Raw genomic sequence first — 9,690 nt, 5'->3', positions numbered from 1 at the left:
GAAGAAGTACGTATGTCTCACTTCATTTTTCACACTACAATCTTCTCCATTAGAATTCCTACAACAAATGTTACATTTCAGACTTCACATCATCAGTATTATAACTGGATTTACGGAACTTAGATACCGTAGCGAAGCATGGGTAGCAGGCTAGTAAAAAATAACAGTCATCACCCGCTGGCAGAAGATGACCATAGTTGTCAGGTAGGTTTGTAAGGGAGCAGGTGGTCCTTCAGATAAGCTGTTTCCAAGCCATATAGGGCCCTTAAAGGTCAACACCAGCACCTTGAACTGTGCCTGGAAACAGATTAAAAGCTTTCATAGATGGGCCAAGAATGGAGTGATGTGGTGCCTACCACCTATTCCAGTCAGCATCCTGGCTGCAGCATTCTGCACCAATCAAAATCTCCAAGCGCTTTTGAAGGGCAGCCCCATCTAGTGTACATTGCAGTAATCTAACCTAGATGTAAATAGGGCATGCACCACAGTGGCCAGTGCACCATCCACCAAGGTTCACACACTCTCAAGACACTCCTTTTTCCAACATCAATGGTGTTAAAGTCCCTGAAGCTAGAACTGGAAAAAAAGAAGCTGCCACAGACCTTCAGAACAGATGCTTAAATCATGCAAGGAGGGCTAACAAAAGGAGCCAAATTGCCTATGCACGTATTTCTCTTTATGATAATGTGAAGTTCCAAACGGAGAAAACATCTTTATAGCAACCTGAATACAAGCCAAATAGCTTGGATCCACCAGGAGCTTCTACTGACACAAGGGATTTTCATCAGCAAATCATGATTCCCTCACCTTTCTCATCCCAATGCAGCCCAAACTGCTGCTATTGGACGGCAGGGACCTCTAGCAACAGCACAAGGATGTCTGCCACAGAAAGGTGGAATAGGCAAAGGTCACCGCCCCCTTCTGTCCTCAGAAATCCTCTGCTGGATTCAATTCAATGAAGGAAAATTAAAGTAATGCAACTCAACAGTTTTCATTTCAACTTTATATATAAACAATATGCCAGTAGATCTCATGAACAAAGTTGGAATCCAGTGCCACCTTTAAGACCAAAAAAGTTTTATTCAAGGTATTCAAGGACTCAAACTTTGTTCTGCTGCTTCAGACCAACACGGCTACCCACCTGATTCTATCTTCAAGGTAAATCTCATGGTGGCATAATAAGTTTTTTCCCCCAGCGGTCATACAATTGTCATGGATCTGTATAATGAACAGGCACAGACAACTTCAGCTAACAATAATCATTTCAGAGTCTCATACACTGTCAGGATGCCAAGCACACTAAGAAAGAAGAGGCACTCAATAGACATAGCATAAACTACTTCCTCAATCCTATGGGTGCATCCTGACTAGGCCATAACACAAGTTACCAGCTTGCCTACTCTCAATATTTTGCAGAAACAATACATCAAGTTTTATATCAGGAAATGAGTAAGATGGAAAATAATGTTCGCTCTTAAGTACTGCCAGTGTGGGACTGTATCCATTTTCCACACATTAAAAATGCACAAAAATGAAACTCAACACAAGTTACCACTTGCTGCTACTGCTTGTTTTAATGTAGGGAGTGGGAAGGAAGAAGGACTAGTTCTGAAAAGTCAGGCATGCTTGAAAATGTTTTACACATAAAATTATGCTTGCCTATCAACCAATCTAGTAGGATGTTATGGAGATTTGGGCCCCAATTTATGCATACAGTACATGATTGTGTAACAAATGTTCACTTGGAATTTTATGCTCTACTGAACACTTTTTATACCAAATAGAACATAAGATTATTGTTTCTGCAATACTGCCCAGTCACTGTAGAAAGCTGATTAAACTGATTTTCCATGAGAATTTATGCAAGGAGACTCCCTCCACCCACCGGCTGACAGAGGAAGTCATTCAGAGAAGCTCACTTCAAACATTAAGGCCTATTATGCTCTGATGTTTTGCGTTGCTTTCAATGTGCATGTCCATTGGGTTTTCTTTTGCGTTTTGCATTGAACTGTGTCCCTTCAGCACTCGGTTCGCTTTCCAGTTGCTGTTTCCTTGGGTTTTCTGAGAGTGCTTTTGTGCCAGTTTTTCACTTGCTTTACTTCCAAGCCGAAGGTAATTCAAAAGCATACAGATTCCCTTGGATCCCCACCCCACCCTTTTCTCACCCCTTGGCCATTCCACCACCCAACTTTAACAGTGGGTTTTCTCCCTTTGCCTGGGTTCCTTTCTGTTCCCTTTCATTCAATGAACTAATGCTAAAATGTATGCTTAAACATGAACCACAAGGATTTAAATGGAAGGTGCTCGCTAGACACTACTGTGCAGCTGCGATAGGACAATTGTGTAAATTTTAAAAAACTCTAGACATCCCTCCCACATGTCACAAGCGATGTTCCACCCCAATTTAGGAAAGTGCATTTTTTAACATTGTAGCTGCAGAATAAATACACTGTAGAAAAAAGAATGCTGCATAAGGTGGGCACAGAATCTGAAGTCAAGATTAAAGGTTTACTATTCTGAAAATCTGCAGTAAAATGTGCATGCATAATGAGCCCAAGATTAGGATTTTAGTTTAGATTAAAGCACTGCTATGATACTTTTGGGCAGCCGTGGCTGAGAGGTTAAGATGCTGAACTGCAGACTGGAAGGTCAGTAGTTTGGCAGTTCGAGACCCTAGTGTCGCATGATGGAGTGAGCTCCCATCTCTTGTCCCGCTTCAGTGGGAAGATAACAGTGTTCTGTGCACCTTGACATCTAGTCATGCCGGCCATATGACCATGGAGAAGTCTTTGGACAGTGCTGGCTCTTCAGCTTGGAAACTGAGATGAGCACTGCCCCCTAGAGACGGATTCGACTGGCTTTCGAGCAAGGGAAACCTTTATGACACTTTGGCAGTCAGTACAAATGGTTCTAGGTTGCTAGGGCATATTCAGACAATTGGGGGGAGAGGGTTCCTGTCTCTTACATTCACCTGCTATATCACACAAGGAAGATGTGTAGGTCTAGGACCTTTGAAAATTATACAGTGTACCTCTATGGCAAAGAAACAGAGTGTTGCTAGTTTCCTGCCTATCAGGTAAACCACAGAAGATGTATTACTTTATTCACTCCACCATGGGACAGTAACAAGGGCCTAATTTGTATTTAACCAAATGCTTTATTTAATTGATTACAATTTTATTTAATTGATTTAAGTAGCTCTATCCCACTTTTCTCAGTCAATAGGACTCAAAGCCGCTTACGTCACTAAAAACCAACTTAAATCTAAATGCACAGAAATACACTGCAAAGAACAAGGCAAAAAGCAAGCCATTGCTAATTGCCCATCATAATGACTAACCTTGACTCCAAAAGCTCTTGGAATCTTGGAGCTTTTGGAGCCTTCCTCACATTGTTGGGGAGACCATCCCATAAAACAGAAACAGCCACTGAGACATTCCTAGCAGAATCAGTTCTTACTGGCCTGAGGAGAGGACTGACTCCTGGCCTGATGACCACAGCTGCCTTGTTGGAGTGTATGAGTCTTTAAAGACTGGCACCAGCACCTTGAACTGAACACAGAAACTGGCAACTAATGAAGCTTGCTTAGGGGTAATATGTGCAGAACTCTTAATCCCTGTCAACAGTCTAGCAGTGTTATACCACTGCTTCCCAAGGATAACATGTCAAGTTCTTTAAACACCTATGCAAACATGTCAGAAAGCCCCAACACAATCAAAGTTCCTAGGTATATATAAATAGATTTATAAAGGCACAAGTTATATCATCCACTCTTGGCGCAACTGCTGTGAGCGCAATACTGTTCACTACAGGAATCATGTAAAGCCACCCTAGGTGATATGTTACATATGGTGATATGTTACGTATGCACACAGATTCTTTCAGGCTAGAACTGCCAGATGCTCCTTGTATTAAGAGGGAATCCTCTATTTCACATCCTCATCATTTCACAGAACACAAGGATATTTATTACCCCAAATGCCAGAAGTGGTGGTGGAACATGCCATCAAATCACAGCTGACTTATGTGATCCCACAGAGTTTTCAAGGCAAGAGACATTCAGAGATGGTTTGCAATTGCCTGTCTCCGTGTCAAGGACCCTGGTATTTCTTGGATGCCTCCCATTCAAATACTAGCCAGTGCCGACTCTGTTTAGCGTCCAAGATCTGACAAAATCGGACTAGCTTGGGCTACCCAGGTCAGGGAATGCTAGAAGACATAACCACAAATCATGGTATTTACAGACAATCCACCAGAGTGCTGAAACACTCCTTGTTTTTGAAAATCCTGACATGGGGATTCGCTACATCATTAGCCATTTCCCAGTGAAATGAAATTAGCACTGGATTATCACAACTGTGTACTTTATATCTGACAAAGACTTGTGCCTCTGGCTCACGAAAGCTTATGCCACAGTAAATTTGTTAGTCTTTAAAAGGTGTCACTAGACTGTACTTAATGCATTCTTTATATATTTAACATGCTATGAAGTGTTATGCTTTAGGAGATGCACAGCTTTGCCTCAATCCTAAATCCTCAGGGGATTTACCACAAATAGTAAACTAGAAGCTCAAAATGCCATACTTGAGGTATTTTGCTGCAAGGACATGTTTATATGACTTGTAAACATAACCATGAGTTGGAGAACCAATATGGGCTCAAGCTCAATTTCCATAGCACAAAATTGAACGTTATCACTTAGAAATAAATATTCTGTACCAGGACAGATTTCTAAAGGCTCAGACCCACAAAGATCTTTTAGCACATTCTATAGCTGCCAAACTAAATTCCTCTTGATGGCAACAATGCCCTCCAGTGTGGGTGGGTGGGGGCATGAAATCTATAGTATTCAGGACATCAGCACACACTTGCTTAGTTTGTAGTTTCAATTGTGAAATGTACCAACAGTCTTTATACAACCTCTTGAAAGAAGTATTGGAACACAAAATGCCTTGCACCAAATTCAGCTCCAACCACAGGATCTAGCATGCAAAACGGATTTTCTAGGGAGTAAGTCCTACTGAGCTCAGTGGAAGGTATTTCTGAGTAAACATGTTAAGAACATGGTTGCACATCTATACATAATATGGAGCAAATACAGCTACAATGACTGCAGGGCAGTACCACAATTATACTTGTTTCCTGCAGTGCATACAAAGTATGGACATATACAACCATACACACATCTGGGCACCCTGAATGCATTCCCAGATGTATGCATGCATGATATACGGAGCAGTCCATATGAATTTTCAGTAACCCTTTATGTTAATCTGTGCATCACTTTTGCAGTCTACAGACTATGAAAACTTGCTGAGGTAAAAGTGATGGTGGTGTGCCTGATTTATCCATAACATTTACTCTCTGATTCCTACAAGGACTTAGTACAATTTCCTTAGTAATATCAATCACCTGGTCAGCCCAAATGCTAGAAGGGAGGGGGAATTCATCTGTCACATATTTATTAAATGCAATATAGCTAAATGAAGCAAGTTCTTCACTACCACACGTGATCTTACATCTTTTGGAAGCAATAACAGTTGTTCTACTGAAACATCAAGCTTTGGTGAAAATATCCTGTATGAAAATAGAACACAGGACTTCCTGTTCCAGCTCAGCTACACCTTAACTTACCTACTACACATGTGATGTGGTTCGTTCATATTGCTAACTGTCACAATCTCTCCATCAGCAGCAAGGAAGAGGACTTGAAGCAGGACATGCAAGCTGAAAAGTGCCCTAGCACAAAATATTTCCTTAGGGCAGTGACTTCTATTCATTTGGAGCAGTCAATTTTTCTTCGTCTGCTACCATGAAGACTTGGGGGCAAAATCCACTCAGCTCCTTTTCCATATACGTCTTATTGAAATAAATGCAGTTGTACACAACAGCTGCGCTTTTCCACAAACATCCATTCCTTGAACAATTTAAACAGGAGAGATTCCAAGTAGATGTTTTACAGCAAAATAGCCAAGATCCAAGGAATCCTTTGCATGTGGTCAAAATGCAGAGAAGTTATAGATTTCTTCTTCTGGCTGTAGTCCCTTGTGCTAGGTTCAAGACTGCTCCTGAGGGATCCCCACTATAAAAAAAATTACTTTTCATGGAGGATGCAAGGTGCTGTAGCAGAAATGGGAATGAAAACCCAGCTAATATGCCTTGCTTCAAAGTTTACAAAATCCTTCAGCACAACCAAACACTGTATTTCATTACAAACACCATCATACAAAAATAGTGAATTGCTTCTGTGTTTATCTGTTTAAGGGTATTTCATTCCAGTATAAAATTCATATAACACAATAATTCTGTTAAGAACTGCTACCTTTTTTAAAAAATCATGAAATTTCACTTAAAAGAACACACCAGTTTCTCATCTATATAAACGCTGCTCTGATTTCATATGTCTTTACTATGGAAACTTGCTGCATTATTTTTAGCAAATAAACTAACAGCTAATAGCACATGAACAACACCCCCATGGATTACTAACATAGCAAGTCAACTATTTTGAAAGTTTTACAGTCATAGAGATAATACAACTTAGCCCTTTCCTAATATATATGGGAAGTTAGAGGTTTCAGAATTGAAATGTGATACATACCCAAACCAATAGCAGCTTAAGTTATCAAGGATACCTCGAAAATTCACACAAATGAGATTTCAGTCACAGAGAACTTTTAAAATACATGCAAGTTTGATGAGATGGCGGTACTGCTCAGGAAGGAAGTGATGTATACAAAACAGAATCACTCGCCCCCATAATTTTAAAATAAAAGACTGGCATGAAGTAGAGTCAATGTGACACTCAACACCTTTCCTTCCCCCTACCATCACTGCCACCCCAGAGGCAAACTGCAAACAGTAACAATAACAATATCTCTAAAAAAGAAATGCAAGGGGCTCTTTCAAAATAGGAAGTGCTACAGACAGACAACTGCATGAATGACAGGAGAGAACCACTTTCCCCCTCAAAAGCCCACTCAGTGTTGCCACCAAGAATAACGCAACACGAGATCAGTGCGTACCAATAACACCTGCTTGACAATTCGATAGCTCTACCAACTTCAGCAGCCACTGCTACGTCAAAACCTCAGTGTGCATATTAAAAGCAAATCGCCTCAAGTTGCCCGCGAAATGCTCACCTTCAAATTTCAGTTCTATGAAGAAACAACCCTAATTCCATTGCTGAAATAATCAGCTACAGCCTGTCTGTCAATCAATGTGGCTCATTTTTAATCAGATCTAATGATGTACTTTCCCTTTACAATGACTCCTGGTTATTGAGGCAAGGGGGCTTTCCAATCACTGTAGTTAGAATGCAAGGACTGCAGTTCCATGGCTAAACCAGCCAGACAAGGTCACCTCAGAAAGTACACCCACTGAACGAAGAATCGCTAGTAAGCAGTAATGAAACCAGCAACCCACGTTCCTGGAAAACAGATTTCTGGGCCGCAAAGATTCCTGACTGCTGCACTTTTCTCAGTGTGCAGTAAGAGGCCACACTCATAAATGCCATGTGGATCGTAGTGGCACCTATGCCGGCTACAGAAGTATCACAAATCCCTGCATTAACTCAACCATCAAAAGCACAATTTTATTAAGATTCTCTCTATATTTAACTTCAGATGCTACGCATTCATCCTCTGCAAAGTTCAAGCACAAACTTCCTATGAACTTTGATAAAAAATGGCCGTGCCAGCATTACCAGGAATGGTCGGTTTAAATGGAAAACAGTGCTAGCAAAAGTAGACTTTTGTTTAGAAACAGCCCCCCTCCAAAACCCCACAAAAGCCGATGGGGATCCTTTGAAATACACCCCCCCCAGCAAAGTCACCCTTACAGAAAGGATGAGAAGACCTACTTCTGTTCTAATCCAGAAACACGGTGGGAGCATCAGGATGAACCCAAGAGTGGTATGTGGAAGCCATGCTACCAAGGACCTTCCCTCCCAACCACAACAACCCAAAACAGAGAAGTACTGGGTCTCTGGCGCCTGGTTTCTTCTCCTTATATCCTGTTGCATGGGAACTATGGGGAAATTCTGTATTTCACTTCCCCATTGGTGCCCAAACAAGGAGCAAAGCTCCAAAGGGAGGGGGGAAGGAGAGCCAGCTCAAATGTTTCACTGCAAAGTCTAGCACCACCTGCCAACAACTCCAACCTGATGGATCAGAGCCTACCACCACAATAAAGAAACAGTAGGTCACCAACTGTCAAGGTACATGTTTGAGACAAATGGTGTAATATGTTCCATATCCTGCAACCAGGATGATAACCTGGTAGGTTAACAAAGACTTTAAGCAAAGATAGGATTCCACTGCCTAGAACCTCTTTAGTAATGACAGCAACTTTTTAGAAAATACACCTATATAATATATCATAATGAGAACACCAGCAACACAGAACAGCCATCATGTCAGAGTCAAGCACATCAAACAGCAGTCAGCATGAATCTGAAACTTCATTGGAAAGGACTCCTGATGCAGGCACCAAACCAGGGGGAAACTCCAGCATAAGCAGGACCAGAGAATTCCAGCTGCCGTTTACCCTGCGAAGACCTAGCCCACCATCCAACTAATTATCCGGGACTGAGCATCCATTCCCAGTAACTGCAGACCCCAACGGGTTACGTGCAAACACCCAGCTGCTCCCTTCATTTTGCTAGTGGTTCCCTCAACACCTTTGGGGAGCTCTGCTTTTGCAAGAGGTTTTGCTGGAACGTCCTCCCCCCTGTCAGTCAATTACATTTCACTGAAGCAGACCTGCTAACCTCCTTCTGGGGGGGGGGGGGGGGGGGGGGAGCCATCCACTGAGATATGGCATAATTCTCCTATCCCTTCACCGCCAATCCCCGCCCAAACAACCGGGGCGCTTCGTTGCTTTAGCCCCCGGCTAATCAGCCACGGCCCATCATTCTCCCTTCAATGAGGGGGTCAAGCCTCCCAGGGGCCTCGCCACGCCACCCGCACGCACGCAGGCCGGCCAGCGACTTCTCTGGCCCAGCTCCAGCCTGTCACTGCCTCTCCCTCCAGAGTCCCTTCCCTGGCCAGGCGTCATGTCTTCTCCCTGCTCTTTTCCTCCCACCCCTCCCCGGCCTTTTGCCTCTCCTTCTCCGGGGTGGGGTGGGGTGGGAGGCGGGCGAGCGTCCTCTTGTCCTCGCGTGCTCCGGCGGGCCCCGCTCTGGGCGGGGGGGGGAGAGAGAGAGAGAGCCCAGGCCGGCCGGCCGGCCACCAGCCGCCACCCCTGCTCGCCGCCGCCGCCGCCGCACTCACCCCGTTGCCGCTGCCTGCCGGGGCGAGCCGAGCTGGCTGCCCGTTGCCTCCTTCCTTCCTTCCTTCCTGGCTCCGGCTCCTGGCTGCCTGCTTTCGCTCGGGGCTTCGGCGGCTCCACAGTGCGGCGCGGCGGCGGCGGCAGGCTCATCCGCTCCGCCCCCCTTTCCTCCCTCGGCCCGGGGAGGGGCCGCCGGGCTGGCGGGGGAGGAGCGAGAGAGACAGGCGAAGGGGCGGAGCGCCGTGGCGCGCCCTGGGAAGTGAGGCGGGACAGGGTCAAGAACGAGCGGGGGGCGTGGGGGACGGGGCTGCGGGTGAGCGGCGGCAAATCTCGGCCGGGGATCCTGTTCCGGGCCAGGCCGACTTCTCGTCTCTGGAGCAGAGTCCGCTGAGCGAAGAGGGCGCTTCTGAGCACGTACAA

General features: G+C 44.5%; 1 protein-coding gene across 1 annotated transcript in view; it reads right to left on the bottom strand.

Moving 5' to 3' along the window:
- Positions 1–9,465, bottom strand: part of RAP1A (RAP1A, member of RAS oncogene family) — a 141,526-nt gene extending 132,061 nt beyond the window's left edge. The window contains exon 1 of the mRNA XM_015413398.1: positions 9,273–9,465. The gene's annotated coding sequence lies outside the window, so the exon portion shown is untranslated. The remainder of the gene's footprint in view (positions 1–9,272) is intronic.
- Between the last annotated feature and the right edge of the window lie 225 nt (positions 9,466–9,690).

This window comes from Gekko japonicus, unplaced genomic scaffold, assembly GCF_001447785.1.
Source record: "Gekko japonicus isolate JY-2015 unplaced genomic scaffold, Gekko_japonicus_V1.1 scaffold1043, whole genome shotgun sequence".
Lineage (NCBI taxonomy): Eukaryota > Metazoa > Chordata > Lepidosauria > Squamata > Gekkonidae > Gekko > Gekko japonicus.
The sequence above is the reverse complement of the archived record's forward strand: the minus strand, read 5'-3'. Positions and strand labels throughout refer to the sequence as shown.